This window comes from Jaculus jaculus, chromosome 4 (assembly GCF_020740685.1).
Source record: "Jaculus jaculus isolate mJacJac1 chromosome 4, mJacJac1.mat.Y.cur, whole genome shotgun sequence".
In the NCBI taxonomy this organism is placed as follows: domain Eukaryota; kingdom Metazoa; phylum Chordata; class Mammalia; order Rodentia; family Dipodidae; genus Jaculus; species Jaculus jaculus.
The window spans coordinates 92603634-92627321 of record NC_059105.1 but is presented as its reverse complement, the minus strand read 5'-3'; positions in this window follow the sequence as shown (position 1 = coordinate 92627321).

Genomic DNA, 23688 nt, shown 5'->3' with positions numbered 1-23688 from the left:
AAAAAAAAAGAAAATGTTCAACATCCCTAATCATCAGGGAAATGCAAGTAAATATTTTAAAGTCATTTTAAATATGTTAAACTTGAGGGCTAAAGATGCTGTTCCGTTAGGATTAAAGTGTTATTCACCAGAAACAATAATATCTTCTAGTAGTTAAATATGTCTAACATGTTTCAGTAATGTTACAAGAAACTTGCTTACTACCACAACTTTCCCTGTGAGCTTAGATAAAACATTAAGATGTATTATGAGAGAAAAGTGAGTTTTCTCTCTATAAACTGGGGGAGGAGGACATGAGTGTCTAGTCTTATTCTACACTAAGTCTTTTTCATTTTCTTTTCTTAATGCATTCAGAAGTTGTTAGAGTTTTTATATAAAGATATGATTGATTGTTACAGTGACAGTAATTGCATTTTAGTAAAAGTAACCATTATAGCAATTTTCTTCAGGAAAGAGAAAGCTAACTAACTAAAGTAGGTAGTTACTTCCTCACACATTAACTTTGAACATTTTAAACATGAAAATACTTGATAAGGAAAGTAGAGATTGAAGAACATAAAATGGTGTACAATATTTGTAAAAACCACTTTCATTAGGTGGCTCACAATTTTATGTGGCTGTTAATCACAAATTAAGTGAAGCAAAATAAAGGGAAAAGGTAAAATCTTACACCAGAGAATCAATTAAACAAAATCCTCAGTTGAAGCCTTTTAATAAGTCACAGATATATTTTCATTTCTAAACTACAGAAGGTAATGACTCTTTAAAATCAAGAAGATTTATGCATATCATGTCCTTAGAAGATTGAAGCAAATAAATATATGAAGATATTACTATTGCTAAGGAAAAAGGAAAAATACAATTATACCTGTGCATAGACAGAATAATGTTGCATATAGTAACAACTTATACATGTTAAATCACAGAAGAAATAGCATTAGCATTTAATTTCATGTATTCCACTGCATACCTGAATGCTAATTAGAAGCTAGAATAGGAAATGTGTGGTACTATATGTATTGATATAATCTTAGGACAGTATTCTTCAGACACTAGAAATTTAACATGAATTGCATACTGGGAAAACCTAGTTCATCATTTTTACAGTTTTTTCTAAAATTATTTTCCTTATTATTGAAAGAACATACTAATTTAAATATTGCTCAAAAGTAATTGAAATGTTAGCTAAATCTGGAAATTTTTAATTTTCTTGACAATTTCATACATTATTATGATCCTATTCACCCTCATTAACCTCTCTTATCCCCCTCCCACTCCTGCCAAACCCCCTTCTTTTTCCTAACTAGTCCCCTTCTAATTTTTTGTCTTTCTTTTGTGACCTGATGAGTTTAATTAGGGTTGTTTGCCTAAGCATAGATTGGAGGAGAGGTTATTTACTGGAGCATAAGCAATTTACCAGTGGCTGCACCAGTGAAGAAAATGACTCCTCCTCCCTCAACAATTATTAACTGACAATAGATTCATAGGAAAGAGTAGGATCACCTGATCCACATCCCCATCCATAATGGAGTGTTGATAGGCTCAATCTTGTGCAGGCCTTGGACAGGTAACATAACTGCTCTGTGTTCATGAGTACAAAAGCCATGTCATATCCAGAGAACAGCACTCCTCTCCATCTTGCCACTTCCTCTTATGCAGTGATTCCTGGATCTTGGATAGGGTGATTCAGAACTTCTCTTTAGGGCTGAGCACTCAGCAGTCAGTTGTTCTCAACATTTTAAAGAGTTATGAATCTCTTCACTAACCACTGCCCATTGCAAAGCAAACCTTTAAACCAAGGCTGAGAGCAGGCCTATCCTATGAGTACAAATAGAAATATTTAAAAGGCAACTTGACAACATGTGCATTTACCAAAACAAGAGTAGTAGGTTCCTTCCTGGGGCCAGGGACCTCCCCACCATGGGCTTTTGACCAGGTTTACAGAACTATGCATGAATTCTCTTCTGTGAAGTGAGTCTCAAATCCAATCAGAAAGCAGTTGGTTACCTCCTTTAAACCATCTTATCATTGTTGCACCAGTGGGTATGGCTTGCCTCATGGCTGCTATTGTAGCATGGAAGATTCTCAGCTGGGTAAAACCACTGATGACCTTTCTTCCCCAGCAGCCTGTATAGCACCTTCTAGTATTAAAAACACTAGCAGCAGAGAGGAAACACCTAGCTGAGTTCCAGGTTGATTCCTCAGTGTCCTGCAACCAAAGTATGTGGTTTCTTCAACAATCAAATCTTGTCATCTAGTTCTGGTGGGCAACCAAGAACAATGGGTATAGCTTGTATTGTTTTGTAAGGCCTCTGGGGTCTCCCTGGCCAACAACTCATAGGGAGGTAATGTGCACCTGGCACTGGGAGTTTAGTTTATTAACCTATAGCTTCTAGGAGCAGCATTATCCACCCATGGAAGGTATCTCCATTCAAACGTTTTTTAAAATAATTACATTTTGGGGCTGGAGAGATGGCTTAGTGGTTAAGCGCTTGCCTGTGAAGCCTAAGGACCCCAGCTCAAGGCTCGGTTCCCCAGGTCCCATGTTAGCCAGATGCACAAGGGGGCGCACACGTCTGGAGTTCGTTTAGCAAAGGCTGGAAGCCCTGGCGCGCCTGTTCTCTCTCTCTCCCTCTATCTGTCTTTCTCTCTGTGTCTGTTGCTCTCAAATAAATAAATTAATTAATTAAAAAAATTTTTAAAATTACATTTTTAGTTAAGGTGATTCAGGTGTCCCCCAATAAGGTGTTATGAATGCTAGGTTCCCAGCAGATGCAGATTTGGGAATTAACACCTCCTGGAGGTAGTGTATAATTGGGGGCAAGGTTATGCGTATTATACCCAATTTCCCCTTGCCAGTGTTTGGCACACTGTCCTACTGCTGTTGTCTACCTGATGTTGGCAAGGAGGTGATATCCACCCTCTGAACATCATTTTCCCTTGCCATCAAGAAGCTTCCCCTCAAGTCCATAAGCCAAAATAAACCTTTCTTTTTTCCCACATGCTGCTCTTGGTAGGTGTTTTCTGCCAGCAATGCAAAAATGACTACAAAGGTCAGCATAGTAGATTTCTATACAGCCTTTAGTTTTAATTACTGGTGCTTCCCCATTCCTTCTTTCCCCCATCTCCTCGCTCTCTCCATGTGGACACCTTGTATACCTTCCTCTACTTTCATATCACATGCTTTTTACTGTCCTTCCCCTTAAGGTCTCCTCCATCACACACACACACACACACACACACACACACACACACACACACACACATATACACACACACACACACACACACACCCTTAAACCCACCCTGGTTCCCTCATGGTTCCTGTCTTGCTTCCTGGTCTCTATAGACACTTGCTCCAACTTAAAGACAAAACTCTAAAAGTTCAATCAGCATATGAGAGAAAACATATGGTATTTGTCTTTCTGGGTCTGGGTTTCCTCACTCATAGAATTACTTTTTAAAATATTTTGGGTAGCGATGTTTATAGTCAGTAACCACTATGAGAAGTAGAAAACAGAAACTTTAACTCCAATATGCAAATATAAAAGCAGTCCTTCAAATTAACCTAAATCAATTGAGCCAACTCAATTTTTCAGTGTGAATGGAGCACACAGAAAATATTGGCACATTGTCTTTGCCTCTCCTTAACCTTGTTTTTGAAATTGCCCGTACATTCAAAAAACTATTTCGTAGGCTGAGAGACAGGGAAAATAGTTTAACTTCATGATCTGCCTCTGAGCACCTCTATTCTTCTCACTCCACCTCCATTCTTTGCTAGCCTCTGTATTTAAATTGGCCTTGTAATACCATTTGATTTACTTTTGGAGTTATTCTTATAGAAGAGAATTCCATTTATAAACCACATTTTTATTTACTTCCTTCCTTTATTTTTCTACAGTTCCCCCATAAATTATAAATCCTCTCTCATTTGTTTGCCCCATTCTTCTCATCCATTGTATCTGCAATGCAAGGTAGGTGTCATTGTTTCTGCTGAGAACTGCAGATGTGTGCACATGTGTGCAGCTACATGAATCCCAGCTTTTATTTTGTATTGCAAGCATTTAGCATAAAACTCACCCATAGTAATCTTGCAGCAGAATCTCATTTTCTCAAAACCTAGTTGGTGTCCCATATTAGAAGATAAAGATAATTACAAAATAATTTTACTAAAACACATAAAAATGTTTCAAAGAAAAGGATCTAAAACATATCTTCTAAGAAAATCACAGAGATGGAAACCATTAGGATGCCTCGAGTTATAAACAAACAAAAAGCCAACTCAAACTGGTATAAACAATGAAGATAAAATATGGTATAGAAGACAGGAGGGATACTACCATAAGTAATCAGAGTTCTAGGACCATTTGGCTATAACTATCTAAGTTCTATTTTTGATTGCTGGCTTTGCCCTTCAACTACTTTGTTTTCAGGTGGTAATGTCTCAACTAGCAACAACAGATCCTTCCTTGTTCTTTCTTATCCATAGTTCCCATAACCCAGCGAAAGAATACAATTCCAGAGCTTCATTTTCTTTACACTGGTTGGGGTTACTCCTGTGTGACTTTTTAGTATTTATTTAAGAGAGAGAGAGAGAGAAGGAGATGGACAGAGAAAGAGTAAGGATGGGCCATGACCTCCTACCACTATAAAGGAACTCAAAACATAACATAGTGTAGCTGGGAAATGTAGTTTTTATCTGAACAGCCATATGCCCAGTTAATTGGAAGAAGTTCTATTACTAAAGAAAGAAGGAAAGAGTCAGTATGTGGCATGGGACAACTAACAGTCCTTAAAAAAATCAACATATGCTGGCAAGAAAGTAATGGGGTTTTTTGCAAAATGGTTTCATAGTCAGAGGCAGACAATGTTCAAGGCAATTTTATAAAATTTTATTTTCTATATAATTGGCCTAAGTTACATAGGCAAATTTCTTGCTAGATATCTATAAAGGCTCTGGAATCAGGAGGGTGGTTGCTACTTAAGTCAGCAGGAAACTTTAATAGCATGTAGAAAAGAAAATGCAAAGGCTGAGAAGATGACTCAGCAAGTAAAAGTACTTGCTGCACAGGTATGAGGGCCTGAAAGGATCTGATTTACCTTGAGATTGATTCCCTGCTACCTATGTAAACAGCTGGGCATGGCCATACACATTTGTAAACTAAACTGTGGGGCTATAGAGACTAGAGAATCACTAGGGATTCCTGGTCATCTGACTGAAAATGGCAGTTCTTGGTTCAATGTGAGCTATCTCAAGGAAATGTGTAAATGGCGGGGGGTGAGAGGAAGATTCCCAATGTCTTCTCTGGCCTCCATGTACATGGTGATATTTTTAGCTATAGAAAATTGGGACTGAAGTATTGGCTTAGTGGTTAAGTCATTTGCCTGTGAAGCTAAAGAACCCAGGTTCGATTCCCCAGGACCCACATAAGCCAGAAGCACAAGGTGGTGCATGCATCTGGAGTGCATTGACAGTGACTGAAGTCACAGTTAAAACTCTTTAACAAAAACAAAGAGAGAGTGTTAAAAGCAGCAAGGGAGAAGCAATTCACAACATACAAAGTCAATCCCATTAGAATAATATCAGATTTCTCTGTGGAAACCCTGACATCCAGAAGGGCTTGCAATGGAACACTTCAAACCTGAAAAACTATGTCTTCCAACCCAAGCTACTTTACCCAGCAAAAGTATCCCTCATGGCAGATGGTGAAAGAAAAACTTTCCATGAAAAAAAGTCAATTCTATGATTATATGAACACAAAGCCAAACCTACAGAGAATACTTGAGCGAATATTCCGCACAACCAATCTCAAGCACCAACAAGAAAATCACAATAACCAAAATAAACCAGGCTCAAAACAGTACATAACACAAGAAAGCACCAAAACCCATAAAACACCTCATTGTGGCAGGGATTAAGTCAAGCCTCATAGTAATAACCTTAAATTTTAATGTTCTTAATTCACCAATCAAAAGACACAGGTTATCATAATGGATCAAAAAACTGGACCCTTCTATCTACTGTCTTCAAGAAACCCACCTCACCGCTAAAGATAGACACCTCCTCAGGGTAAAAGGTTGGAAAACGATATTCCAAGCAAATGGAAATAAAAAACAAGCAGGTGTTGCTATATTAGTATCTGATAAAATAGACTTCAAATCAAAAGTAATCAAAAAGGCCAAAGAAGGCCACTTCTTCCTCTTCAAGGGAATGATCCCACATGAGGACATCACAATCATAAATATATATGTACCAACACAAGGGCACCACAGTTGAATTTTTTAAAGAAAGAAAGAAACACCAACACCATCACAGTTGGAGACTTCAGTACTTTGCAATCAATAAACACATCATCCAAGCAGAAAACCAATAGGGAAATAATAGAGCTCAACAACATCATAGATTAACTAGACCTAACAGATACCTACAGAATTTTCTATACCTACTCTATAGAATATACATTCTTCTCAGCAGTGCACAGAGCCATCTCCAAAATTGACCATATATTAGGCCATAAAGCATGCCTTCATAAAGTCAGGAAAATTGAAGTAATTTCCTATATTATGTCAGATCACAATGCCTTAAAGCTAAAAATTAACAAGAGACATATCAAGAACTCCACCAGCTCCTGGAGACTAAACAACACACTTTTACAAAATGAATGGGTTGTAGAAGAAATCAAAAAAGAAATTGTGAAATTCCCAGAATAGACTGATAATGAAAACACAACCTGCCAAAAGAGACTCAATGAAGGCAGTCATAAGAGGAAAATTCATAGCCCTAAATGCCTTCATTACAAAGACAGAGATCACAAATCAATAACCTGACTGCATACCTAAGGGCACTTGAAAAACAAGAAGAATCCAACCCAAAGAGCTCCAGATGGAAAGAAATAATCAAGATTAGAACAGAAATTAATGAATTGGAAACTAAGAAAATTTTTTAAATTGATGAAACAAAGAGCTGCTTCTTTGAAAAAATAAATAAGATTGACAAAACCCTGGCCAAACTGCTCAAGCAAAAAAAAAGAAAAAAGAAAAAAAAAAAGGAAAGTCTAAATTAACAAAACCAGAAATGAAAAAGGAGAGATCACAACAGACATCAATGAAATTGGAAGAATCATCAGGACATACTTCCAAAACCTCTACTCAACAAAATTAAATAATCTGGAAGAAATGGATGAATTTCTAGATGCATGCCACCTACCAATACTAAACTTAGACCAGATTAATCTCCCAAACAAACCTATCACATCCACAGAGATTGAAAAGGTAATCAAAAACTTCCCCCAAAAGAAAAGTCCAGGACCAGATGGCCTCTCAGCTGAATTCTATTAAACCTTCATAGAAGAACTGAAACCAGTTTTTCTAAAACAGTTCTGCATAATTGGAGACCGGGGAATCCTCCTCAACTCCTTTTATGAAGCTAGCATCACCCTAATGCCAAAACCAAATAGAGATGCAACAAGGAAAGAAAATTATAGCCTTATATCCCTAATAAACTTAGATGCAAAGAATCCTGAACAAAATCCTTGTAAACTGAATTCAGCAACACATCAAAAGTATTATCCACCTTGACCAAGCAGGTTTCATCCCAGGGATACAGGGAAGGTTTAACATATGGAAATCAGTCAATGTAATGCACCACATAAATAAACTAAACCATGAGAATCACCTGATTATCTCAACTGATGCAGAGAAGGCCTTTGACAAAATACACCACTTCATGATCAAAACACTGCAAAGAATAGGCATGGAGGGTTTATATCTCAACATAATAAAGGCTCTAAATAAAGCTCCTAATGCCCAAATAATATTTAATGGGCAAAAACTCAGAGTTCCCCCTGTGATCAGGAACAAAACAGGGGTGACCATTCTCACCACTGTTGTTCAACATAGTACTAAAAGTACTAGCCCAAGCAACAAGATAGGAGAAAGAAATAAAAGGGATTCAAATTGGAAAGAAGAAGTCAAGTTATCCCTATTTGCAGATGACATGATCCTATATATAAGTGACCTGAAAGTCTCCATCCCCAAACTTCTAAAGGTGATAAATTTCTTCATCAAAGTGGCAGCATTAAAAATCAATGCACAAAAATCAGTAGCTTTTCTATATGCAAAGGATAAATATACAGAAAAAGAAATCAGTGACACTGTCCCATTTTCAACACCAATAAAACATTTCAATACCCTGGAATAACACTAGCAAAGGATGTGAAAGAATTATATAGTGAAACTATCTTTCCCAACTCCTAGCAATTCTACAAAAAGCAATATACAGATTTAACACAATACCAATAAAATTACCAGTATCGTTCTTCACAGAGATTGAAAAAAATTATCTCAAAATTCATATGGAATGGCAGAAGGCCTCGGATATCCAAATGTGTCCTCAGCAACAGAAACACCTCTGGTGGTATCGCCATACCTGATCTAAAGCTATATTACAAAGCCATAGTGGCAAAGGCAGCATGCTACTGGAATAAAAACAGAAACATAGACCAATGAAATACAGTTGAAGACCCAGACCTTAGGGCAAGCAACTACAACTCCTTGATCTTTGACAAAGGTGCCAATAATGTCGACTGGAGAAAAGACAGCATCTTTAACAAATAGTGTTGGATAAAGTGGATCACCATAGTAGAAAAATGAATATAGACCCATGCATTTTTCCATACACAAGAATCAAGTCCAAATGGATTAAAGATCTCAATATAAGACCTGAAACTCTTCTACTACTGGAAGAAAAAATAGAAGGCAGTCTCCACAATATAGGATTGGAGAAAGACCTGAACAAATCCCCAGTAGCCAAGGAAATTAAACAAGCACTCAACCAATGGGATCTCATGAAGCTAAAAAGCTTTTGCACAGCCAAACATACCATAAGCAGAGCTCATAGATTACCACTGAATGAGAGAAAATCTTTTCTATACCACTGACAGAGGCCTAATAACTAGAATCTACAAAGAACTCAAAAATAAATAAATAAATAAATAATAAAAAAATCAAACAACCCACTCTAAAAGTGGAGCAGAGAACTAAATAGGGAGTTCTCAGAGGAAGAATTACAAATGGCTAACACATACTTAAAATGTTCAACATCCCTAACCATTAGGGAAATGCAAACTAAAACAACTATGAGATTCTACCTTACCCCAGTAAGGATAGCAAACATTAAAAAATCAAGTGAAAACAAATGTTGGCAAGGCTCTGGAGAAGTAGGAACACTCATTCACTGTTGGTGGGAATGTCAGCTGGTACAACCACTTGGGAAATCAATTTGGAGACTCCTGAAAATGATGAATATAGAGTTACCAAGAGACCCTGTTATTCCCTTGCTGGGCATTTACCCTAAAAGCTCCATATCTCAATTCAGAAATATTCACTCAACCATGTTTATAGCTGATCAATTCCTGATCAATACCTAAAAACTGGAATCAACCCACATGCCCACCATTGGATGAATGGATAACCAAGATGTGCTATATCTACATGATGGAATTCCACTCAGCAGTAAGAAAAAAATAACACATTAAAATTTGTAGAAAAATGGTTGAACTTGGAACAGATCATTCTAAGTGAACTCACACAATCACAGAAAGAAAAGTATCACATGATCTCTCTCATCTGCAGTTCCTAACCTGGATCAGCCCAAGTTCCTGACATAAATGAATAGCATCTTGAGGCTTGGACGGTAGAGAGGGTAGGGCTTCCATGAAGGTAAAGGGTTGGGAGGGGACACAAAACTGAACCCAAATTGAACTGGTACCATAGAATCCTATATCCTGGAAGTCAGACTAAATGGTGAAGCCCTCAAGAGGACCTTAGAGGAAGCACCTGCATCAAAGGGCCTTGGAGAGAGTGAGACAAAAACCTAACCTCAAATTTTTCCTATTTCTCTTACTTTTCTGGCTTTTGGTTTTTTCTTTTCCCTTGGTGCTGGCCTGTAATTCCCTGTACCAGGATGTGGTCTATATCCACAATGAGCTGTTGATTAGAGAGACCTACTAGATCCCCCAAAACAAACAAGATAGACTTCTGTCAGAGCACTTGATTACCCACCAAAGGTTAATGGTAAAACTCTACTTCTGAAGACACCAAACACTATTGGCATGGACCATGGAGAGACCTGGTTGGAATCCAGAGGAGAGCCAGTCCCCAGACAACTATCCCATCTAGTGCTAGAAGGTGCTACATGAACTACCAGTGGAAAGTGGCCAACCTCTGTCCAAGCAACTCAAAGTCTAAGCGACTCAAAAGCAAACAATTTGATGTGATGCTCACAGAAGTGCAATAGTGACACACAACCATAGTGGGTAACCAACTGCTCTTGGATTGGCTAACAGATCCACGCAGTGGAAAGCAAACCATATCTAGAACTGGGAAACAAGTCAGAATCATATCCAGATAATGACTCTGCTTTCCATTGTCAAGGTCCCACTAACCTTGGACTATAAGAGTGTATAAACCCTTTTAATTTTCTCAGGAGGCAGAGGTAGGAGGATCACCGTGAGTTCGAGGCCACCCTGAGACTCCATAGTGAATTCCAGGTCAGCCTGGGCTAGAGTGAGACCTTACCTCGAAAAACCAAAAAAAAAAAAAAAAAACAGAAAAATAACATTCACTATGACCAACTTGACTTCATTCCAGAGATGTGGGGATAATTCAACATAAATAAATTCACTCATGTAATGTATTACAGCTCCTTATCCAGCATCTGGGACTTGTGGTGGAAACATCCAGGCTCTTAAGGCCTTGGGTAGCCCTGCTGACTGTGAATACATAGCTTCCCTATTGGGCTGGCTCCACTCTGAGCCTATAGCTTTCCTCAATAGATATCCCATGGTCCTGGTATCTCCAACATTCTGGACTCCCTGTCACAACTTTGACTTCATCTTCACAGATTCAAGAAATGACCTCTCAGGACTTACTTCCAGGGAATTCAACCCTACCTCACATTTCCCATTCTCAGTTGCCCTCTTAAACTGTGTATAAAGTTGTCATTGCCCCCTCAGTCTTTAATCTTTCATGCCTCCAAACCAATACCATGTGCATGATGCTACCAGCCTCTGCTGCCAGCTTGAAATGAAGTCAAAACCCCTTGGGCAAAGTGTATAATGGTGTCTGTGTCCCTTTGTGTGATGGTGTATATTATTAACTTGACTGATCTGGAATCACCTAAAGGAATTATCTAGATTAGGTTACTCTCTGGATATACATGTAAGGAGTTATCTTGTTGGGGTTAATTGAAGTGAGAAGACATACCTTAACTGTGAATGTCACAATTTAATGGGTCAGGTTCTGTAATTGTATAAAAACAAGATAGCTGAGCATTAGCAATCATTGCTGTCTGATTCCTCACTGTGGGCTGAATGTGAACAGCTCTGTTTCAAGGACCTGCAACCATGTTTTCCTTGCCATCATAGACTATAACCTCAAAGTGTACAGTGAACTAAACTCTTTTACCTTGAAACCGACTTATATTAGATATTTTGTCCCAGAAAAAGAAGATGATAATATACTTTTTTACCAAGCCTTTGAAAACACTGTCCTAAACAGTTGTTTTTGAGCAGGAAACCCCATTGTGACTTTCTCTGTTCTGTCTCTCTCCTTTCAAAAGAATTTACATTCTCACAAGTTAGAGCCTTCAGTGGGTGGAATCTTGACTTCAGGGCACATTTCTATTGGCCAGTGAAGAGCACAATGTTTCTCTTTAACAAATATAGCTGTTTTCACAGCACACTCCTTATAGAAATCTTTCAACTTTCTTACATTCCTTTCCTTGCTAAACTTGTCAAACATGTTTCCTGTCTTTCTGCTTCATTTATTGTACTATGCTACTGTCAATCTGATTAAGAACAGTCAGCAATAGTCATGCCACATCCTGAATACTGTCTTGTCTTAAAATTTCCTCCACCAAACAAATTCATCCATTACCTTTAATTTCAACTGCACTCAAGTTCTCAGGACATAGGTAGAATCCAGTCAGATTCTTTGTCAGACTATAATGTGAATGACTCCTAACCCAGTTCCCTACAAAGTTATTACCCTCTGAAACTTCATGAGCTAAGGCCTCTACTATCCACATTTTTCTCCACATTCTTGTCTTGCAAGTCCCACCAGAATGGCCCATTGTTTTGTTAACAGTATTCAAGGGCTTTTCTAGACAAAGTTCCAAACTCTTCCACATTCCTTCCATAAGTCAGTTCCAAAGCACTAAGGACCACATGTTCAGGTTTATCACTGAAATGGCCTTACTTCGAGGTACCAATATTTTGTATTAATTACCTTTCTCATTGCTGTGACAAATGGCCTGAAAACGCAACTTAAGCAAGAAGGGTTTATTTCAATGTACATTTCAAAGTTACAATCCATAATGGGAAAAATATAGTGCCATATCCATGTAAAGCTCAAGGAAATTTAATTTTAGTTATATAATATGGTTAAAAAGTCTAAACTGGGCTGGAGAGATGGCTTAGTGGTTAAACACTTGTCTGTGAAGACTGAGGACCCCGGTTGGAGGCTCCATTCTCCAGGACCCATGTTAGCCAGATGCACAAGGGGGCCCATGCGTCTAGAGCTCATTTGCACTGGCTGGAGGCCCTGGCGCGCCCATTCTTCCTCTGTCTCTCTCCCTCCCTCCCTCTCTCTCTCGGTCTCTCTCTCTTTCCCTCTCTGCCTATTTCTCTGTCAGTCACTTTCAAATAAATAATAACAGGAAAAAATTTTTTAAGTCAAAACTGTCAGGTGTGGTGGCACACACCTTTAATCTCAGGACTTGGGAGGCAGAGGAAGGAGGATCACCATGAGTTGGAGGTCACCCTGAGACTACATAGTGAATTACAGGTCAGCCTGGGCTAGAGTGAGACCCTACCTCAAAAAGCCAAAAAAAAAAAAAAAAAAAAAAGTTTAAACTGAGTATTCAAGTTTATAATCTCAGAACCTGTGATATCTTATCTTGGTTCTTAGATGGGCAGTAACTCAGGAGCTAGGGTCCCAGAAGCTCAATGGCCACACAAAGCTCTCACTGAATCATTGACCCAGATAATTGTCTTAAGAATTTTGACAGATGAAATCCACAGGTCACAGGGTAAGGTTTAGGACAATTTTATTATAGGGAGAGTTCAAAGTGTAGGGGAAGAAGAGTTTAGAGTTAAAAAGGGTGGAGAGGTGGAACTTGGTGGCACACACCTTTAATCCCAGCACTCAGGATGCAGAGGTAGGATAACTGTGAGTTTGAGGTCATCCTGAGACTACAAGGTGAGTTCCAGGTCAGCCTGGACTAGAGTGAGGCCTTACCTAGAAAAACAAAACAAAACAAAATAAAGGGTGGGGGTAAGGAAGAAAAAGCAGAGCTCCTCCCTAGCTGGGCCAGAGCAGAGTTGCTGGGAAACCCACCTAGAGCCTCAGGTTGGGGTTGTTTATAGAACTGGTTAGTCCAGACCCAATTGCAGGTTTCTAAGTTGGGCATCAGGTTTTCTGAGCAAAAGCATCTACCCAGGGATCTTCATCCTCCAGGAGGGCTGTAACTTTTGGGAAGGGAGTGGTGATCTCTCCTAGGAAAAGAGAACTCCTCTAAAGAAGGAGAGATAAGAGGCCAGACATCTAGCAAAGTGGACCCAGACTCTCTTCCTACAGACTCAAAGACATTCCTTGCTTCTACTATGCTGGGCTACATCAATAAAATTCTGTTTCAAAACAATGAAAAGCGGAAACAAAAGAATCCAATGTCTCATTAGTCTTATAGTAGGATTGTGTTACATAGCTTAAATTAACATCTTTGTGTTGACAGTGGACATGGCAAAACCTCCCTATTAAAGTTTTTAAGCCCTCTTCACCCAACAATGATGTCCTTTGTGGCTCTTAAAGGAATGGTGTCTCCTCTGTTTAGCTTGGCCTATTATTTGATTTTCATTGACTTTGCAGACAAGCCTGTTTCTTTGTTTGACATGTTAACTATAAACTGTAACCACTTTCAGACTGCCATCTAACTTTTTTTTACATAAAATAACCTATTTCAGATTTGACTAGAGGTTGTAATATTTCCTTGCAAATGTTCGAGTTTTGAGTAATATAGTATGTTCTTTTAGCAAAGTTGTTCAATTGTCCTTTGCTAGGAGACATATATTTCTGGATACTGAATTTCTGTCAGTATTTTTCCTATATTCAGTTTTCTACCACGAATTAGATGCAAACAACTGGTCTTCTTTCCATGCTTTCTAGTATATTAGCACATTTCTGTATGAGTTTCTGGCAGCTGAAACTCTCCTCCAACTCTTAATTCTGAGCTAGCCATGATCACATGGAACCTTTTCCTTTAAGGCACATCATAATTGTGCCATGTCTCTAACTGATAGAAAAAAAAAAATAGATACATCATATATTGAGCTGTTGTGTCAACTCACATAAAATAGAGAAGCCAAAATGGTGAATAGGCAAATTTGTACCTGGTGATTCTACCATGCTGATGTTGCTCTAGCAAATTTGACTTCATTGCCATGTTTTAGGTATGAATGAATTTCTATATTTTACCTCTCTTCTACAAAATTCTCTTAAGAAAGCAAATGCTTTAAAGGGCTGGAAAGATGGCTTACCGGTTAAGGTGCTTGCCTGCAAAGCCAAAGGACCTTGGTTCAACTCCCCAGGACCCACATAAGACAGATGCACAAGGGGGCGCACACGTCTAGAGTTCATTTGCACAGGCTGAAGGTCCTGGCTCGCCCATTCTCTCTCTCTTTCTCTTTCTCTTCCTCTCTCTCTGTCTCTCTTTCTGCCTCTTTCCCTCACTCAAATAAATAAATAAAAATATTTTAAAATGCTTTTAAAATCAATCTTTAAATAAATTTTAGTTTGCTCTGAGACATTACTTCCAAAAAAGAAGCAATTGAACAAGATCAAAGAGTTGGAATCTTAAGGGACTTATTCTCTATATGCTGTTGAAAAGATACTGGAGTACCTTCATGATTGGGACATTTCTGTTGGCTCAAAATGAGAATTATTTATATAAAGTTTCCTTTAAAATCTCTGTTTATGGACTAGACCATAGGGGATGTTAGAAAGGGTGTTGTCTTTTTTTTTTTTTTTTTTTTTTTTTTTGAGAGCGACAGACAAAGAGAGAAAGACAGATAGAGGGAGAGAGAGAGAATGGGCGCGCCAGGGCTTCCAGCCTCTGCAAACGAACTCCAGACGCGTGTGCCACCTTGTGCATCTGGCTAACATGGGACCTGGGGAACCAAGCCTTGAACCGGGGTCCTTAGGCTTCACAGGCAAGCGCTTAACTGCTAAGCCATCTCTCCAGCCCAATGTGTTGTCTTTTTTTTATAGGCATTCTTGTTTGCCAACATACTTAAAGTTTCAATATTAAAAGGTCATTCATGTAATCTCTTCTTTTATTAATGTGGTTTTCATTAGTTTCAGGTACCTACTTGCAAATGTTACCCAAGAACATTTCCTTGGGTCTCAGTTGCACTGACTTTTGCCCTGTTTTTTTGTACTTTTCTGACTATTTTAAGAAACATAGTGGTTTTCAAATAGAGTATAAAGGAAAGACATGGAGAACAGAAGTAGAACCCTACCCTGGCTTCTTTATATGGCCAGCATAAGGGCAAAGCCAAAAAAATCTTTAAGTCTGAGTTTTTGTTGTTGTTGTTGTTGTTGTTGTTGTTGTTGTTGTTGTTGTTTTAAGAGACGTTAGTGAAAAGCGTATTGATAATTTTATTCCTATGTCTCCTGAATTGATTTTTTTCTTATATTTTCCTTTTCCTTTCCAACTTGATGATATTTGACTTTAGAGTCAAGGATGTTTTTGTGATCTTTGACCAGTTATAGACTAGTGATAACCTTCTTGCTGGGGTAAATGCCCACATGGGTGGTTCTGTTCTGCCATTATCCTCTTCCTGTTGTATCCATCCAATGTGGATGACATCTTTTTTTTTAATAAACAATGACTAGTTTTCAAGCTTTCTGGCCTTTGTAGTGTTATCACGTGATTTATTCTTTTTAAAAATATTTTATTTGGGCTAGAGAGATGGCTTAGTGGTTAAGCACTTGCCTGCGAAGCCTGAGGACCCTGGTTCAAGGCTCGATTCTCCAGGACCCACATTAGCCAGATGCACAGGGGGTGCCACATCTGGAGTTCAGTTTGCAGTACCTGGAGGCCCTGGCACGCCCATTCTCTCTCTATATCTGCCTCTTTCTCTCTCTCTCTCTCTCTGTCGCTCTCAAATAAGAGTTTTTAAATATTTTATTTATTTATTTATCTATCTATCTATTTATTTGAGAGAGAGAGAGAGAAAGGGAGAGAGAGAATGGCACGCCAGGGCCTATAGCCACTGCAAACAAACTCTAGATATATGCACCACCTTGTGCATCTGGCTTATATGGGTACTGAGGAATCAAGCCTGGGTCCTTAGGCTTCATAGAAAAGCACCTTAACCACCAAGCCATCTCTCCAGCTCCACGTGATTTGTTACAAGCATACCTTGAATGGGCAAGGATTGAATAAAACATTTCTGGACTCAGCTCTGTATAAGCAAGATATCATCTCCTCATGAATGTGGAGAGGTACACTTGAAATGCCTTATGTTGTTCTTATCATGGTGAGAAGCCACAATGAAGATGGCTTTCATTTTGGTCTTTACTACTTCAGAAATGATTATGACAGGGCAGACAAGGTGGGATTCTCAGAGAGGTTCCTTTAACCATAGTCTCTTGGTCTACATTAGTGTGTAGCTCTGCCATTCTAGCCTGCACTCAGATTTTGCCTGGCTTTCTCAGTGTTTGTTCTAAAAGCCAAGATTCTTAAATCTCATATATTTGGATTCTTACTATGGCATTTAGCTGTAGGACTATTTTAAACAAATGCTTCATTTCCTCTTTTGTATTGTTGCTGGTGGTGATTTTTACTTACATTTCAAAAGGCATTTTGTTTTTGTTTTTCATTTTTTGAGGTAGGGTCTTACTCTAGCCATGGAATTCACTATATAGTTTCAGGGTGGCCTCTAACTCTCAGAGATCCTCCTACCACTGCCTCCCAAGTGCTGGGGTTAAAGGTGTTGTTCACCACGCCCAGCTCCAAGAGGCATGTTTTAATCGAGGTAGAAGGAAAATGAACTCTGAAGTCAGACATGTCAGAATTTGAGCCCATATTCTCCATGTACATCTTAAATTACTTATATAAGACTTCATCCATAAAGTTATAAAGCTGGGCATAGTAGAACATGCCTTTAATCCCAGCACTTGGGAGGCAAAGGTAGGAGGATCACCATGAGTTCAAGGCCACCTTGAGTCTACATAGTGAATTTCAGGTCAGCCTGGACTAGAGTGAGACCCTACTTAAAAAAAAAAAAAAAAAAAAAAACAGGGGCTAGAGAAATGGCTTTGTGGTAAAAGTGCTTTCTTCCTAAGCCTAAGGACCCAAGTTTGATTCCCCAGTACCCACATAAGCCAGATGCACAAGGTGGTGTATGCATAATGGAGTTCATTTGCAGTAGCTGTAGGCCCTGGCACACTGATTCTCATTCTCTTTCATTCTCTATCTGCCTCTCTCTCTCTCTCTCTCTAATAAGTAAATAAATAAAATATTTTTTAAAATAAGTTAAATAATAAGACCAACCACATCAGACCTAATATAAAAATTACTTAAGATCATGTTTGTAAAGTGCTAGCCCAAGCCCAGTGCATTGTTGACACTCCTTATATATCAGGTTTTTTTATTTATTTGAGGTATTTAAGTGCCTATTGATTTTGGCAAAAGAACTTATATTTTAACAGTTTTCTTCTAAAATATATTTTGATTCATTCATCAAATATTTCTTATATGCCTTCTTTATACCAGACATGACTTTAAAGACCTGGGAATAAGTAGTGAATATGTGAGCATATTCAACAAATATTGAAGATGAATGTATATTCCTAGAGAAAAGAAATGATGAAAAAATGTGAACTATCTAATGTCAAATGATGATAATGCTAAGGGAACAAGATGTACCAGGAACAGGTGATGCTTGAGTAGAGACTTAAAGTAGGTGAGACAGTGAGTGATTTGTAAGCCTGGGGGAGGAAGAAACAACAAATAGATTATCCTAAAGCAAAGAGGCTCCTTTGTCTGGAGCTGTAGCCAGACAACCAGTAGAGGCCAAGTCATGTGGAATGTTGGAGGCAATGTAAGACCTTTGGGTGTTACTCTCAGTGAAAGTGGCATCAAGTTGATGAAAGGACTGACATGATCTGACTATGGTGTTTTAACACAATGATCTGGCCAATCTGTGAAGAAAGGATATTTTGGAGGACCAGGGATCAGTGAGGAACTTAAGCAGTGATTCATAGAAGTGATGATAGGGGCCTGAGTAGAGTGGTTGGTAGCAAAGGCAGTGGTAAAAAGCAGATAGGATAATGATTGGCTTCTGCATATCAGGCTAAAGAGTTTGTGTAGGGTGTGGAATCAAAAGTAAGAGGCAAGTAAAGGACATTCCAGAACTGGGTGTGTTGACTCACTCTTTTAATCCCAGCATTTAGGATGCTGAGGTAGGAGAATCACTATGAGTTCGAAGCCAGCCTGGATGACAGAGTGAATTCCAGGTTGGCCTCAGCTCGAATGAGACCTGGCCTCAAAAATCAAAAGATTTAAAAAAAGAAAGACTCAAGAATTTTTTCCCTAAGGAACTTGAGTTTCTGGTAACTGAAAGAGGAAGACTAGAACATTAACATATTTGGAGTGGGAGTGAGGGGGAGATCAGAAGTTTGGATTTAGAAATGCTACGTTTGAGATTAAAATGCCCATTAGACATAGAAGTGGAAATACTCATTAGATTTTTAAACCATGAAAGAGGATGAGGACTACCAAGAGAAAAGGACTTAATAGGCAGGAGACCAAACCCTGGGGCCCAATATCATTCAGAAGAGCTGGAGACGAGGAAGAACTAGCTGCCTTACAGATACATTGTTTTCAGTGAAAGTGTGGTTTGGGGAATACATTTCCAGGGAATTTATTTGTATACCTACCACACTTTCCAATCAAGCCCTAAGACCATAAGGTATTTGTTTCCCTGAAATAAGTACTACATAACTACTCAGTTTAGAATCTTAAAGCTCTAGAAACATTCAGGGAATTATTACAGAAAGTAGATGAGGGGAAAAGTCATCCCTGTACTGGAGACACTAAAAGCCCTAGCAACAGCCTACGGCAAGCAGCAGTAAATTTAGAAATGGCTTATAAATGCATCAACAGTAAGAAAGTGGGGTACTGGACTGGGCTGGGAAGTGATGGTCAGTGTTTTTAGTATGTTGAGCCATGTGGCTTGTTTAGAAATGACTTATGAAAAAGATGAGCATCAATTCAAGTTTGTGAGGAAGAGAACATGGATGAGTGGAAGGGAAGAATTTCAAAATTGAGAATGGCCTATTAGCCACTGAACAAGTAAGACTAGTTTCTGGGTGAGTGACTCATTTCTTTCTTACAATATCACTCAGAATCTCTGCAGGAAACAGATGGCTCACTCAACAGAGGCAATTGAGGAGAATTGATGAAGGAATTATGTGTGAAGGTGTAGTAGCTAGGGTAAAACCACTGATACTGTCCTGTTGGCGATTCTCATTAATAGAATCCAGCAAGCAGCCATAGGACAAGCCAGCCTCCTGGTGCACAGAGTAGATAGAAAGCCAAGAGAAAGAGAAAGAAACAGAGTTTTTTTTTCAGTCTCTAATGTCCAGAAGCAAAACAAAACCACCTAATTAAGTTCTAAAAATAAAATCAAAAAATTGAGCCAGGTGTGGTGGTGCACACCTTTAATCCCAGCACTTGAGAAGCAGAGGTAGGAGGATCACTGAGAGTTCAAGGCCACCCTGAGAGTATATAGTTAATTCCAGGTCAGCCTGGGCCAGAGTGAGACCCTACCTTGAAAAATCAAAAAATTACAAAACTTTTATTACTACTAAGAACTTTTTAAATTATTTTATTACATATATTAAATGTATGTAGTGAGTTTCATTATGAGATTTTCATACATATATATAATGTATTTTGAACATTTTCATCTGCTATTTACCTTCTTAGGTCCCCTCTTACTCCTGCTAATTCCCTTACTCTTCTTCTTCCCAACTAGTTCCCCTTCTACTCATATGTCTTCTTAATGAGTTACATAAGGGTTGCTTACAGGAGCATAGGAAAGGGATTGTCCACAGGCACATATATACCTTACCAGTGGCTATACCACTGCCAAAAATGTCAATCCTGCTGGGCATGGTGGAGGGCATTTTTAATCCCAGCACTTGGGAGGCCAAGGTAAGAGGATTGTCCTGAGTTTGAGTCCATACTGTGACTACGGAGTAAATTCCAAGTCAGCCTGGACTAGAACAAGACCCTACCTCCTTGAAAAAAAAAAAAAAAAAGTCATTCCCTCTTCCATCAGCCATTAACTGAATGCATTTCATCAGGGAAGCGCAAGTTTTCTAAGCTCATCCTCACTCCAAGACAGGATATACATGGACCAATTCTTGTGCATATCTTATGCAGCTAATCACAGCTACTGTGAGTTCAAGAAAGGTCATGTCATGCCAGGAAGTTAGCATTTCACATCACTCCCTCTCTTCCTCTGGCTCTTGCATTCTTTCTACCTTCTTCTGGAATGTTTCCTGAGCTTAGGAAGGGCCTAGATACATGCTTTATTTATTGCTGAGTATAATCATCATTTATTCACATCACTTTGACCAGTCATGATTCTCTACAGAGATGGCTGCCCACTGCCAAAAGAAGCTTCTCTGACCAAAGCTGACAGCAGAACTAATCTATTAATTACATAAATGTAGGTATTAAGAAGGCAGTTTGGGGCTGGAGAGATGGCTTAGCAGTTAAGCGCTTGCCTGTGAAGCCTAAGGACCCCGGTTCGAGGCTCGGTTCCCCAGGTCCCACGTTAGCCAGATGCACAAGGGGGCGCACGCGTCTGGAGTTTGTTTGCAGAGGCTGGAAGCCCTGGCGCGCCCATTCTCTCTCTCTCTCTTCCTCTATCTGTCTTTCTCCCTGTGTCTGTCGCTCTCAAATAAATAAATAAATAATGAACAAAAAAAAAATATTTAAAAAAAAAAAAAAAGAAGGCAGTTTGATGGGCATAATGGATCCATTTAGCAAAACTTAGGGCTATGATCTACCCAGCCACCGACTTTTTTTTTTTAAACTGGGTTTACAGATCCAGAAATGGAATCCCTCCTGTGAAGCAGAGCTCAAATAAAATCAGGAAGTGGTTGGTTACCCCAAAACAGACTTACCACAGTTATACCTTTGGCCACATCTTGCTTGATCTGTCAGTAGAGTTGTATTGTTGCATGTAGACTCACAGTTGATTAAGAGTGTTGGTGCCACTTCTCCAACATTGGCTTTCATAGTACTTTCCTACACTATGAGGACACCAGTAGGAAGTTGGTTTCTCTATGCACTGCAGCCAGAGCATATAAAGTCTTCAGTAGTAGAATGTCACCATGTACTTACAGTTGGCAACCAACAACAGTGGCAATTGTCTGCATTGAGTGAGGAGAAGGGCGCTTAGGGGACCTCTCTGACCAAACTACAACTTGGGTTGCAGCTAACCCTGGCAGAGGTAATTTTGTTTAATTACTTATGGCTCCTGGGATAAGCTTTATCTAGCCACACAGGGTAGCATCATTCAATACATACATACATACATACACACACACACACACACACACACACACACACACACTAGTTTTTTTTCAAGGTTGGGTCTTACTTTAGCCCAAGCTACCCTAGAATTAATCTCAGGGTAACCCTAAACTCACAGCAATCCTCCTACCTCAGCCTCCCAAGTGCTTTGATTAAAGGTGTGAACCACCATGCCCCTGGCTCAAACAATCTTTAATTTTACTTTTAATTAGTTTAAAAAAATACCATATTTCCTTGTTTAGTATTTATTTGCAAGCAGAAAGAGAGAGAGAATGAGTACACTAGGGCCTCTTGCCACTGCGAACACACTCTAGATGCATGTGCCATTTTGTGCATGGGTACTGGGGAATCAAATCCAGGCCTCAGGCTTTGCAAGCAAGTGACTAACTATTCAGCCATATCTCTGCCCCCAAAATGTCAGATTTCTTTTTGGCTTTGTCATACTGTTGCAGTCAGGTTTACATTGTTTGCAGAAATCACCCAACCAAGAGCAGCTCATGGGAAAAAAAAGGTTTATTTTGGCTCACAGACTCTAGGGGAAACTCCATGATGGCAGGGGAAAATGATGGCATGAGCAGCAGTGAAGCTCACCTCCTGGCCAACATCAGATAGACAACATCAACAGGAGAATGCACCAAACACTGGCAAGGGGAAACTGGCTATAATATGCATAAGCTTGTCCCTAACAATACACTGCCTCCAGGAAGCTTTAATTTCCAAATCTCCATCAGCTGGCAACCTAGCATTCAGAACACCTAAGCTTATAGGGGACACCTGAATCAAAGCACTACATATACATGGTTAGTTTTTGTTGACTCTTCATCCCACTCCCTTCTTTTCCCCATATCATTCACCTCCCCAGTGAAACCTTTATATATCCAGTATTCTTCATATTACTTCCATATTACATGTGATCTACACCCCTCCACTCATACTCTTAAAGCTTCTTCTTTTTCTTGGCCCTTTTACTAGTTTCCTTGTCTCTACATTCACTCACTCAGACATGGGTGTGTATTTATAAAAATTAGAAGCTAGGATATACACTGTTTTGTGCTTGGGAAGGGCACATGCATGCCAGGACACACATGTGGAGGTAAGAGGACACATTTGAGAGTGGGTCCTCACCTTTCTTGAGGCAAGGTCTCTTTGTTGTTCAATGCTGTGTTCACTAGGCTAGCTGGGCCACAAGTTTCCATCTCTACTACCCTTCTTACCATTGTCACACTGGGATTATAGATTATAGATTATAATAGATTATAGAATCGGGCTTTTTATGTGGGTTCTGGGGATCTGAACATAGGTACTCACACTTACATGGCAAAGGCTTTATCCAATAAACCATCTGCCCAACCCCTCTTTCTAAGCCCTAGATATGATTTGATATGTTTTCAAGTACCATCCATCTTACTGAAAATTCATAATTATATTTTACACTTTATTTTATGACTGAATAAAATTCCATTGTGTATATGTACCACACCCTCATTATCCATTCTTCAGGTGATGGACATTTAGGATGATTCCATTATCCTGTCATTGTGGATAGAGCAGCAGTAAACATGATATGTAAATATCTCTGTGATAGGATATATTCCTTTGAGTATATGCCCAGTAGTGCTACACCTATGTCACATGGTAGTTTTATTTTTAGTTGAGAACCTCCACCATGACTTAATGTCCATAAGCCCATATAAATACAAGGGGTAAAAGACTATGACATAAAAAGTGATATGCTTGAGTGTTAAATTGAAAAGGGGTAGACTTGTAATGGTTAATCTTAATTCTAAACGCAACAGTATCTAGCACCACCATGGAAATAAATCTCTAGGCATGTCTGTAAGGGATATTCTAGATTTTGGTTGAGGTCAGAGGACACACTCTGACTGTGAGGGGCACTATTCCATCAACTGGAGTCCTGGACTACATTAAAAGAAGAAAGAAAACTGAGTACAAGCATTAATACCTCTATGCTTTCTGAGTGAAGATGCAATGCTCCTGCCTCCACACCTTCCATT